This window comes from Sus scrofa, chromosome 14, assembly GCF_000003025.6.
Source record: "Sus scrofa isolate TJ Tabasco breed Duroc chromosome 14, Sscrofa11.1, whole genome shotgun sequence".
Lineage (NCBI taxonomy): Eukaryota > Metazoa > Chordata > Mammalia > Artiodactyla > Suidae > Sus > Sus scrofa.
Genome location: NC_010456.5, coordinates 79,184,344 through 79,198,552, shown reverse-complemented (window position 1 = coordinate 79,198,552; position 14,209 = coordinate 79,184,344). Strand labels below are relative to the sequence as shown.

Sequence of the window (14,209 nt, the reverse complement as noted above, 5' to 3'; positions counted from 1 at the left end):
ATATAATACTCAATGGAAAAAAGTTGAAAGCCTTCCCACTAAAAGCTGGAGCAAGACAAGGATGCTCACTCTCACCACGGTTATTCAACATAGTACTGGAAGTCCTAGCCACAGCAATCAAACAAAAGAAATTAAAGGCATCCAAATAGGAAGAGAAGAGGTAAAACTGTCAATGTAGGCAGATGACATGATGATTATATAGAAAACCCTAAGGATTCAAACCAATAATTATGTGAACTGATCAACAAATTCAGCAAAGTAGCAGGATATAAGATTAACATTCAGAAATCAGTCACATTTCTGTATAATAACAATGAAATAGTAGAAAAGGAATACAAAAATACAATACCTTTTAAAATTGCACACCCAAAAAATCAAATACTTGGGAATACACCTGACCAAGGAGGTAAAGGACTTATATGCCAAGAACTATAAAACATTAACCAAGGAAATTAAAGAAAACATAAAGAAATGGAAAGATAGTCCATGCTCCTGGGTTGGAAAAATTAGTATTGTAAAAATGGCCATACTACCCAAAGCAATCTTCAGATTCAATACAATCCCTATCCAATGACCCAGGATATTTTTCACAGAACTACAACAAACCATCTAAAAACTTATATGGAACCACGAAAGACCCAGAATTGCCAAAGCAATTCTGAGGAAGAAAAACCAAGCAGGAGGCATCACTCTCCCAGACTTCAGACAATATTGAAAAGCCACAGTCATCAAGACAGTGTGGTACTGGTACCAAAACAGACAGACAGACCAATGAAACAGAACAGAGAACCCAGAAATAAACCCAGATACCTATCTATGGTCAATTAATCTTTGAGAAAGGAGGCAAGAACATAAAATGGGAAAAAGAAAGTCTACTCAGCAAGCATTGCTGAGACACCTGGACAGCTGCATGCAAATCAGTGAAACTAGAACACACCCTCACACCATGCACCAAAATAAATTCTAAATGGCTGGAAGACTTAAATGTAAGATGAGACACCATCAAACTCCTGGAAGAGAACATAGGCAAAACATTCTCTGACATCAACCTTGTGAATATTTTCTCAGGTCAGTCTCCCAAAGCAACAGAAATAAGAGCAAAAAGAAACCAATGGGACCTAATCAAACGGACAAGCTTTTGCACAGCAAAGGAAACAAAAAAGACAACTTGCAGAATTTGATAAAACTTTCAAATGATGCAATGGACAAGGGCTGAATCTCTAGAATATACAAGCAACTTATACAACTCAACAGCAAAAAAGACAACAACCCAATTGAAAAAATGGGCAAAATACCTGAATAGGTATTTCTCCAAGGAAGATGCACATATGGCCAACAAGCACATGAAAATATGCTCAACATCCCTGATTATTAGAGAAATGCAAATCAAAACTACCATGAGATACCACCTCACACCAGTCACAATGGCCATCATTCATAAGTTCACAAATAACAAATGCTGGAGAGGGTGTGGAGAAAGGGAACCCTCCTGCACTGTTGGTGGGAAGGTAAGCTGGTACAACCACTATGGAGGACAGTATGGAGTTACCTTAGAAAACTATACATAGAACTACCATATGACCAGGCAATCCCACTCTTGGGCATATATCCAGACAAAACTCTCCTTAAAAAAGACACATGCACCTGCATGTTCATTGCAGCACCATTCACAATAGCCAAGACATGGAAACAACCCAAATGTCCATTGACAGATGATTGGATTAGGATGAAGTGGTACATATACACAATGGGATACTACTCAGCCATAAAAAAGAACAAAATAATGCCATTTGCAGCAACATGGATGGAACGAGAGACTCTCATCCTGAGTGAAGGAAGTCAGAAAGAGAAAGACAAATACCATAGGATACCACTTATATCTGGAATCTAATATAGGGCACAAATGAACCTTTCCACAGAAAAGAAAATCATGGACTTGCAGGACAGACTTGTGGTTGCCAAGGGGGAGGGGGAGGGAGTGGGGTGTATTGGGAGCTTGGGGTTAATGGATGCAAACTATTGCCTTTGGAATGGATTAGCAATGAGATCCTGCTGTGTAGCACTGGGAACTATGTCTAGTCACTTATGATGGAGCATGACAATGTGAGAAACTGGAATATGCACATGTATGTGTTACTGGGTTACCATGCTATACAGTAGAAAAAAAATTGTATTGGGGAAATAATTAAAGAAATAAAATAAAGTTAAAAAAATAAATGTACCCAAATATTCATTGCAGCACTGTTTACAATAGCCAAGGCATAGATACAACCTAAATATCCATCACAGAGTAATGGATGAAGAAGATATGGCATATATATATACGTGTGTGTGTGTGTGTGTGTGTTGCATATATTACATTATATATATAATGCATATATTACATTATATGTGTGTTTGTATATATATTTATATATATACACAATGTAATATCACCCAGCCATAAAATGAATGAAATAATGCCATTTGCCATGACATGGATGGATGTACAAATTATACTAAATGGAGTCAGACAGGAAAAGACATATCATGTGAGATCACTAATATGTAGAATCTAAGAAAAATGATACAAAAAGAACTTATTCACCCAACAGAATTGACTCAAATATTTTGAAAACAAACTTTGATTACCAAAGGGGAAACTCTAGGAGAATGGATAAATTAGGATGTTAGGATTAATATATACATGCTACTATACATAAAATAGATAAGTATTAGGGACCTACCTAGCACAGAGAAATCTACTCAAAATGTGTAATAACCAATACTGGAAAATAATATGAAAAAGAATGATATATGTATAACTGATTCACTTTGCTGTACACCTAAAACTAACACTATATTGTAAGTCAACTATACAACAATAAAGTTTAAAAAAAGAAAGAAAGCAAGCCTAGAGCTTTGACTAATTGAGGCCAAAAGTAGGATTCAATTTGGACAAAAAACGGACATTTTGAGAGAAAAAAACCATAAAAAATATATATATCTGATCCCATCATGCTCTACTTAATTTTGAGCAAAATAAATTTTATTTTGACACATAAAATAAAATCTAAACTCCTCAAAAAAATACATACATATACACACACATACATCCCACTCTGATAACAGAGAATATATCTTCCTTTAAACAACTTGTGCATCATCACAAAATTAATCCTATGTTAAATTAAATTATGAAGAAATTAGAAATAAGTTCCATAAAATGAAAATACAAATACTGTATTATCACTAGGCAAAAACAAGTGAACACTTAGATATAACTACTAAAAAAAAAAATCCCAAATTCCCTTGTACCACTCAAAAACCACCTCAAATAAAGGGAAAGAACACATTGAAAATACAGAATTTTTTAAAATTAATGATACTGAAAACAGTGATTATCAGAATTTCTGGCTATATATATATATATGATCTTTTTAGGGCTGCAACCACAGCGTATGTAAGTTCCCAGGCTAGGGGTTGAGTCAGAGCTGGAGCTGCTAGCCTATGCTGCAGGCAGATCTGAGCCTAAGTCAGCAATGCCAGATCTGAGCTGCATCTATAACCTACACCACAGCTCATGGCAACGCCAGATCCTTAACCCACTGAATAAGTCCAGGGATCGAACCTACATCCTTCTGGATACTATTCAGGTTCATTACCACTGAGCCATGAGGGGAACTCCATATGGATATATTTAAAGCAAAAATTGTTGGAAACTGCATAGCCATGTAGATTCTTATAATAAAAATGAAACAATGAAAGTAAAAAATAAATACCAGCTCAACAAAAATAAAAAAATTGCACAAGCAAATAAACTAAAAGAGAGTGCAAGGAAGAAAATAACAGAATTAGAAGTGACTAAAGTACAGAATGGCTAAGAGCATGGAGAGAAACCACTCTGTGGCACAGCTGCATAGGGAAGGCTGACAGCTGAAGGTGGAACAGGAGCACTGAGAAATGCTACTCCTTGCCAGAGCCCCCAATCTAAACATAAAGTAATGTGAAAAAATTTAAAGCTAGAATACATTATAGGTAACACTAGAAACAATAAAACCTAAGCCTAGTTCAAGTTCTAACCAGAGTGACTAACCTCCCTCACCAATGGCCCAACAGAAGTGTGCCTTGACAAAATACTATTTATCTCTGCCACTATTGATCTATAAAGAAGTGTCTGACACTGAATCAAAAATGACAAGATGCTAAAAATGAAGAATATGCACCCACGTCCAAGAGACAAAGCAAAACGCAGAATCATGCTCAAAGGTAAAACATGTTGAAAACATGAGAGAGAGGATTAAACATAAATATAATTAATATATTAAAAGCTCCATAAAATATTAAACAGCATTAATGGACAATAAACTAGGAGGTAGTTTTTGAAGAAATAAAGAAAGTACAGGAAAATTTTATGTATGAATCCTAGAAATAAAAATGCATGGTAACAGATATGAATAGTGCTCTTGACAAGCTTATTAGTAAATTGATACACTGAGGAAAGAATCAGTGAACTTAAAGACAGGTCATCAGACATTACAAATTGAAACACAAGAAGAAACATGAGTGGAAGTTTGGAGACACAGAAAAGAGCTTCCTAGATCTATGAGACAATATCAAATGATCTAATGTCAGGAATAGGAAAAAAGAGACCTAATTAATATATTCAAATTCTGTTTTTTTCCTAAAAATCAAAATATATATGCTTTTACTTACCTTGAACAAGAAGAAAACTTGGGGGACATGTTACAAAGACGTGTGAGTCAACATAAAGAGGCTTTCAGTGGCCAAACCTGAGAAATTTTAAGATACAAAATAAATAATGACAGTAATCAGTTATAAACCATAGATTAAAATAAGAATCCATGGCTTTACACTGATACATACTTATATACTGATACTTATCTAAATGTACATTTACACATTTATGTGTTGATATAGATGAACAAATGACAGCTTTGCCTTACAGCACAATTCCAATTGAAACATGTAGAATAAATTGTGGAAATAGAAAATCATCATTGAGAAACATCACAGTAAAAATTGTTTCAGGTGGGAATGGTTAGTGGATGCTAAATTTAGTGGATGGAAGTACGATGAGAAAAGGGATACTTGTATGGTCTCAAAATATTTCCACACAATATACTTCTTAATGACAAATGGAAAAAAATCATTAGCACAGTGAAGAAACCTAGCCTGTATCCCCTAACAAAGTGACGTTAACCTTATCAGTAATGTCACAAGTCAACAAATGCTTCCTGATATATATTTAGAGAAGACATAATATAAATTTTTCAGTATTTCTGCCAAAATTTAAAATGAGACACTAGACAAACTCAATTTTTGTCTACTTATGTTTTAGTCAACAACATAAATTGCCAGTGCTCTTCCAAAGTGCTGAGGTCATGAAAAACAAAGCAAGATTAATAAACTGTGCAAGACTAGGAGTTCCTGTTGTGGCTAAGTGGTTAACAAACGCGACTAGTATCCATGAGGACAAGGGCCTTGCTCAGTGTGTTAAGGATCCAGCATTGGTGTGAGCTGTGGTGTAGGTCACAGACACAGCTTGGATCCTGCATTGCTGTGGCTATGGCTGTGGCTGTGGCTGATGGCTACAGCTTTGATTTGGACCCCTATCCTGGGAACTTCCATATGTTGTGGATGTGGCCCTAAAAAAAAAGACAAACACACACACACACACACACACACACACACACACACACACACGAACTGTCCAATAGCATTGTGGTTGCCAAGGGGGAGGGGGAGGGAGTGGGATGGATTCGGAGCTTGGGGTTAATAGATACAAACTATTGCCTTTGGAATGGATTAGCAATGAGATCCTGCTGTGTACCACTGGGAACTATGTCTTGTCACTTATGATGGAGCATGATAATGTGCGAAAATAGAATGTGTACTTGTATGTGTAACTGTGTCACCATGCTGTACAGTAGAAAAAAAATGTATTGGGAAAATAACTATTAAAACAAAACAAAACAACAAACAAACAAAAAACAACTGTCCAAGACTGGAAGAGATACTAAGTTAAAGCACAAGAACTAAATGCAGTATGGTATCTTGCTTTGAATCCCAGCCCAAAAGACAGGGTGTTAGTGGGAAACTGGTGATATTCAAATAAGGTGTCTAGATTATAGTAGTGTATCTAAAGTATTATATCAATTCTGCTTAAATATAGCTGTTGTGGATTCTGGGCAAAGGATATTTGAAAAGTCTTTTTGCAACTGTTCTGCAAGCCTGAAGTTAATTTAAAATGACAAGTTGTTAAAAATTTTTAAGTGGAAAAAAATAAAATGACATAAAACAACAGCCTGCTGCCTGTGGTCATACTTCTTGTCAATGGACTCTCCAGTGCACAATTTAACCATTTATCTCCTCTTCAAAGCCTTCTAAACCTCTGGCCCTCCTTACCCGGTCCCTGCTGGCCTCATCAAACTCAGTTCTTGTAACTCCCAACACATATCCTAGAATCCCACCATCCTGAGCTCTTTGAATGTATCAGGCTCTCTCAAGTTTATAGGTGTTGGAGACCTCCTCTGAGCCCCCAGGACCAGTGCTGGACTCAGTGTATCAAATATTCAGAACAGATTTTTTTAAAAACATCTTTCTCTTATAAATGGTAAAATTATGTTCAGTTGAAATCACATAATGATTCCTAATAATCATTATTTCTTAATGTGTTCACTAGTTTAAAAACAATTGACAGTTTTAAAAGAATACGTGCCAATTTAAGATATTTACAAAATCTGTACTATATTTCATGTATGAATTAATATCTCTTCTGACCTGTAACAAAGGCATCGCAACTCATCATTTGTACTGTTTCCCTGTTTTCAATTTTAAGTCAAATAAGTGGTCACTTAGTATGAAGCAACTATAGTCCTATCACTTTCCAACCATGTGTTTCCATTGCTTACTTGGAATCTCCTGTTTAAACTCAGGAATGTAGTAGTACAGAGGTTGGAGATAAGGAGATAAGGAACATCAAAAGTGAGCTCATCTGTACCATTAGGAATTGACTCTGGAGATAAGTGTAGTCTGGTCTGTGTTGGGGGCTGGAGGTGTGTTGGGTGGTGGTGAGTTGATAGTTTAACCCGGAGGCTCTCTGAATTAATTTCCAACTAGAGTAAATGTTTCCTAAAGGAAAGGTGGCCCAAATGTGCCAATTTCCTCTTTATGTATATATTATTCAAATATGCAAGTAACAGCAACACCAGGAATTATTTAGAATTTAGATTAAGAGAGTATTTTGGGAAGAAGGAGAATTTTATTGCTGACAATACATGGTGATATTTAAGTTCCATCTCTGGCCAGGTGCAGTGGGTGAAAGGATCCGGTATTGCTGCAGCTGAGTAATAGGGGCATAGGTCACAACTGCAGCTTGGATTCAGTCCCTGGCCCAGAAGTATTGTTATGGATACAGCCATTAAAACAAACAAACAAACAAAACAAAACAAAAAAAGAAGCAGCAGCAACCTAACTATTGGTTGCTTCTGTTACAATTTTTAACTTCTCTACAATGCATCCCCTTGCTGCCTGCTCCTGGCTGCTCCTCTCACCATCCTACCTGTGGAATCCCACTACACGGCACCTTATCTGTCGTTTTCTCATTATAACTGTCACCCTGCTTTGTAATAGTTTATTTACATATCTATCTCATCTAGGGTTTTGTGAGCTCTTTGAAGGTAGAATTCATGATTTATCCTTCTCTATATCCCCATCATCTGATGCATAATAGATTCTTAATTGTTTGCTGGAAGAGGAATGATCCGATGAATATATGCACCCAAGAAGTGGGCCCAGATCCTTTCATATATACTCCTGACAAAAGCAAAATCTTCCCACTTTAATACTGCCTAAGTTCCTAGAACTTCCCAACTGGAGACTTGCGGACTTCTGATGAAGTGGAGGGGATTTTTCCCAGCCAAAGACAATGCTTTCTTATCTGTTTGGCAAGTACTGCTGGAGTTTAAGGTGGAAAACTTGAAATTGGTGTCAAACAATGATGGGTTTATGTCCCACCTCTACCACTTAACGGCAACCTTTGAAATGTTTGTGAAATTGCTTGACCTCACTAAGCCTCAGTTTCCTTACTGGTAACAATGGGTTATAACTCCTACATGACAGAGTTCTTGTATTTAAATGGGCAGTTTTTGTGTGAAATCTCTGTCACAGTCTGGTCATAGGAAAGGTACAGTAAAAAGTGGTTGTCATCCCATTCCCTTTTCTCCCTGCAAATTGATGCTTAAAAACACTCAACATTCATCTCCAGGGCATTTATAAAACTCAGAACATCTTCTATGTGCCATGAAAATTCCTTTAAGAAACATACAATACAATTTGGGGATGTGGCACTCATAAATATATTTCAACAGTAATAAGATTCATTCCTGGAACTCTAGGCTTCCCCTGAGGCTGTCAGGACCATCCAGGGTGCCTGGTGGTGGCTGACAGAGGAATTGGAGAATTGTATTCTAAACCCTGCTGGAGGTCTGCATAAGACCAATAGAGGGTCATGGAGCCCCAAAGCCAGAATAAACCAACATCATGTTCTCTCCTTTCAATAGATGCTTAATTGTTATCTGTTAATCAAACTGACTAGCTTCCTATAATTACAACTTATTTTCTAACTTGACAGGACATGTTTAGAGGAAGAGAAAAAGAGTACACAGGGGAATGGGTGTAGCAATGGATAGATAATCAACATTTTTAATTGAATTTCAGGTTTGAGCTTAAGCTTCTCTTTGGAGATTCTATATTGGATCTATCATTAGCAGAATAATTCTACTCTATTTTTCTCATTATTTTAAATTGGCCAGAAAACTAAAGGTTGATATCTGAGCACATATGTTTCTTGGGAAAATTAACTGAAATGATGGAAGCAATAGTTTAATCCAATGCATTCTATTAGAACATTCTGCAATACTGAAAATGTTCTCTTCTGTGTTATGTAATATGGTAGCTATTAGCCACATGTGGTTACTGGGCATTTGAAATGTGGATAGTACAAGTGGGGAACTGAATTTCTTAAATTTATTTTATTTAATTTTACATAATTTGAATAGAAATAGCCACGTACGGCTAGTGACTTCTGTAATGGACAGTGAAGATAAGAGACCACATGAAAGCAAAGTCCATTGAATGTCATCATACTCTCAGAATATTGGTGTCAGGGCTGCATTTATATAAAGGCTGCCTGACTCCATGCTATAAACTCTCCAGCAGGCTTCTCTCCAGCTTGTATTCTTTCAAGATATCTAAATTGCTTCTACAAACTCCTAGCTATTATTTACTGATGTCTATTTCATAAGCTCTGCCTAGTTTTCTAAGGCCTCCATAAGTGGTTTCTCTCATTTTTTTATATTCTGCATGCATTTCCCTTAGGTAATAGCTTCTCAGTTTTCTTTGGAGTACTCTCTTTTCCCCTACACAAAATTCAAGTGGTTTGGGTACAGCTGATTCCATCCTGGGATTCTAGAAATGAACATTGTGAGCAAGTCAAGCAAAGCACTTTGACACTCTGACCTCAGTACCTGGTGTAGAGATTGACATGTGGCACAAGTCTATCCAAAGAGACAGTCATAGAATTTGCTAGGGTCATTACAAAAATGAAGCTCCCTTTCTATTGGGATAGCTGACTTAATAGAATGGAAATGTGGAGGACTGATGGCCACTTGCCATCATGAGAGATGAATTCAATATAGAGGAGGATGCAATTAAAATTGGAGAACGACATTTCTGATGCTCCTAACTTTGAATACCTAGATCCAGGCTCACCTTAAGATACATACACTAATAAATTCTTTTTCTTTTATTTACTCTTTCCTTCTCTTCCTTCCTATCTCCCTTCATCCCTCTCTTTCTTCCTTCCTATCTCCCTCAACCCCACAATTCCTCCCTCCCTCCCTTCCTTCCTCTCTTTCTTTCTTCCTTTCTTTGCCACCCATGTGGCATATGGAAGTTCCCAGATGATGGTTCTACACAGAGCCTCAGCTACTGGCCTATGCCACCATCACAGCCATGGCAACATGGAATCCAAGCTGCATCTGTGACATACACCACAGTGAATCCTTAACCTATGAGCATGGCCAGGGATTGAACTCACTTCCTCATGGATACTAAAGGGGTTCTTAGCCCACTGAGCCACAATGGGAAGTCCCTTCCTTTTCTTTTTCTTTCTTTCTCTATCCCTTCCTTTCTCCTTCCTTCCTCCCTTCCTTTCCCTGACTCTTTCTCCCTCTATCACTCTCTCTGGCTCTCTCCCAAGCCCCCTTCCTGCTCCTTCTTTGCTTAAGCAAGTTTGAGTTGGGGTCCCAGAACTTTCAAATAAAAAAAATTCTAATACATAGCTTCTCTATTGAACTTTCTATAAACTTGACCCCTTCCCATAGCTCATTTATTTGCACAGCTCTACCATAAAGTACGCTCTAGGGGAATCATCTAGCACATCTCTCCACTCCCTTTCACCATGTCTTTGATTTTGCTATCTTTTCCATGTTATGTATAACATACTTTCTTTTATTCTTTCCAAGTAAACTTCTGGGTTCATAATGCAGGTCAAAGCCCCTATCCCTCTGATTCTCTAGCTCCTCTCCATATCCTCTGCGCTCTTACACATCACTTCATTATCTCTCCTGTGCTTACTGGATTCTATGAGTTTATTTTTATGCACCAATAAGAGTTTGAGCCTCTGTGAGGGCAGATACCATACTGAATCCATTTTTATCTCTTGCATATAACTTTTCTCAGGACCCAGTACAGAAAGGGTACATGTGTCTATGTATGTGTATGTAGCCTTGATAAGAAAACCACCAAAACTCCAAAACTCAGTAAAAAAAATATATGAACCACCTTTTGTTTACCTTTACATTTTTGTGGAAATTTCATTAACACTCTCAGTCTAGGGTAGTACTTTTTGTTCAGAATTGGCTATGTCTTTGTACAGGTGTAAAGTTGCAAAAAATGGAGAGGATTAATTATAGCTGAGACCCAGGAAGTCAACCATCAAAGAGCAAGGCCACAAAAGTTTAGGAGAACCTACAATCCACTTGTCTCCTAAGGATACCATCACCCCAACAGAATGTGTTTTCGAAAAGACCAGTCAGTGCCCCCAAATCAATGCACTGGGGGAACATAAGAAAAGCTAAAAGCGTTTTATTTTTATTTTTTTTAGTCTTTTTGCCATTTCTTGGGCCGCTTCCATGGCATATGGAGGTTCCAAGGCTAGGGGTCTAATCGGAGCTGTAGTTGCCAGCCTATGCCAGAGCCACAGCAACACAGGATCCGAGCCGCATCTGCAACCTACACCACAGCTCACGGCAACGCCAGATCGTTAACCCATTGAGCAAGGGCAGGGATTGAACCCGCAACCTCATGGTTCCTAGTCAGATTCGTTAACCACTGCGCCATGACAGGAACTCCTAAAAGCGTTTTCTCTCTGCTCAGGGCATCTCAGTCTCCTCAGATTGAAAAGCTAAAATTTCTGAGATAAGAGTGAACAAGACATAGCAATATATAATGAAGTCTATGGGGGGTAGATCAGTGGTATATTTTTATGAAATGTGGGAGATCACTCAGGTTTGCAAGAGTTAACTGAAATGAAGACTTAGGCTGGGTTTTGAGGAACAGATAATAGTCAAAGAAAGGGAGAAGAAATATAACTGAGCAAAGAGAAAATTTAAAGAAATAAAATGTTGGCTTTTAAATGTAATAAGGGGGATTCAGAAGTCTGCTTTTTTATGGTTCTTTTTTTAATGTTTTTTATTTTTTCCATTATAGTTGGTTTACAGTGTTGTGTCAATTTTCTACTGTCAGCAAAGTGACCCAGTCACTCACACACACACAAACACATATACATTCTTTTTCTCACATTATCCTCCATCATGCTGCATCACAAATGACTAGATATAGTGCCCAGTTCTATACAGCAGGATCTCATTGTTTATCCACTCCAAAGGCAACAGTTTGCATCTATTAACCCCAGGCTCCCAGTCCATCCCACTTCTTCCCTGTCCCCCTTGGCAACCACAACTCTGTTTATGGTTCTGACTGAGAATCCCATTTAAATGTCTTAAGCTATCAGAAGCAGGGCTTCCCAGTTTGGATGTATAGATATTTCATGCATGTCCAAGAGGGCTCCATTCACACTGTAAGCATCATAGATGTGCATGTATTTCAACACTTCCTTGCAGATGGTAGTAAAGTAGTTTGCTATCACAAAATGACTATGCTAATGAATGAGAGCATGAAGTAGAGTTCTTAAAGGAAGAATGCCTTTTTCTTATTCTTATAAAGACAGCCTGTAGGTGACTAAAAGTTTGGGATTCAGGGGTGGGAGGACATTCCCTTTATAGTTAGCATACATGAATTCTCTGGTCTTTGAATTCATCCTGCAAGATCTCAGGAGACCCTCAGGGAGAAAGGAATCACATCAACTCTCAGGCTAGTTTAGTTCACTCTATGGATTTTACATGGTCTTTCTTGAAAGATTAAGCCACAAAATGATCAGAAAAAGTCAGAGCAAGACAAAAGTTTAGGTATGCTGGATGGTAGAGGGAATAGGTACCATAAATGTTTTGTATGTAAAGAGAATCCACTGTTCATTGGTCTGGCCAAGGGACAATTGAGGGGAAGCTTGAATGAGCCATACAGTGTTTACCATTATTTATAGGTTGGAAGAGAATTTCTAGTTGAAGAAAAGGCACAGAAGCAGGAAAAAATAATCCAAACAGATAGCCAGTGGAGCATGGGAAGTGAATCTCTTCAAAAAGCATATGAAATTGACTTCTACATTGTGGTGTGACATGGAAAGAAAGTGGAAGTTGTCACTCTCAACCTCATAACAAGAAAGAAGCTACTAAAGTGAAAATCAACAATCCTTGGGTCATCAGAGAATTGAGATCATAGGATGAACCTCTGCCCTGAAAGCTGGACAGAGAGGTGGAAACAGAGGATTACAGTTTACTTAGAGCAGAAGGCCAGAAGCAGAGGTTTCCACTGAAGCCAGTTCTCATAGGAACACAAAGTGTAATTGCAGAGGCTCAGGGTAGACTGGTCTGAGAGACAAAGTCTTGCAGGGGAGTTTGGGAGGGGGGAACATGCATTTTTGTGAGCTTTACCTCCAGGAGCTCTACTAGGTTCTCAGGATGTATATTGGAGAAAAATCCTCATGTGTTTCTGGTGTGGGTGGGTGGGTAAGAGGAGTAAGCAAACAACCATTTTGAAATACTCATAGAATGTTCCATTCTGCTTAATAAAGGACTTCCCTGAAAAAAGACCACCCTTTGCGGATCACTGATAAGGGTGGTACATAGAAATCAGTATGTATGGGGGTGGATGTTAACTTAGACTTAACACAGTGATTATTTTACAATTTGTGCAAGTAATAAATCATTATGTTGTGCGCCAAAACTAATATAATTTATATGTCAGTTATACCTTAATATAAATAAATAAACAAGCATACAAATTTGGGTAAAAAAGAAATGATTTATCAGAGCCTAATGACTTGGCTTCACTTTGCCAGAGATGAATTGACAGGAAGGAAGGAAAATGCCCAACTCTAGGCCCCTCTATCCTTCATCACAGGAGAAGGGAAATGTCTAGGATGGCCCGCTCTAGACTTCCCACATCACTTAAGGGGGAATAAAGCTGAGAGCTCTTCTTAAGGTCACAGTTCAGGTCACAGTCTCCCTAAAATAATAAGACTACAGAACAGTTTTCCAGGACTATAGAGTGCTTCCACTGCACCCACCACATTTATCAGACTCCTGTATTGTTAATAGTACTTTATAGGTAAAAGAACCTCAAGGTTTAGAATTTATTTAAGAAGTCTCTAGGGAAACCCAAGGAGACCAGAGGAGGCAAAAACAAGAATAGTAGAGGAGAATTTAGTCTTTGATACCTACAGCTACAGCTAACAGCAAATGTCACCTAAATTCTAGCCTTTTAAACATAGAAGTTCACAGTAAAGGCATAGTTACCTTGGTTTCTTTAACCCATTTCATCATATCTAATTTTAAACAAAAAACTACAAGGCGTGCTAAGAGACAGAAACACAATTTTAAGATACAAAGCAGGCACTGGAACTATTCTCAGCTATAGCAGAGAATTAGAATTATCAGACCAGGAATGTAAAATACCTTTGATTAATATGCTAAGGTTCTAATGGAACAGGTGGATTGCAGAGCAAGTGGGTAATATAAACAAAGAT

General features: G+C 37.7%; 1 long non-coding RNA gene across 1 annotated transcript in view; it reads right to left on the bottom strand.

The window, feature by feature from the left end:
* LOC106506047 overlaps nucleotides 1-14,209 on the bottom strand; it is a 131,155-nt gene that overhangs the window by 99,414 nt on the left and 17,532 nt on the right. The window contains exon 2 of the long non-coding RNA XR_002338517.1: nucleotides 4,696-4,772. This is a non-coding gene — a long non-coding RNA (uncharacterized LOC106506047). The remainder of the gene's footprint in view (nucleotides 1-4,695; nucleotides 4,773-14,209) is intronic.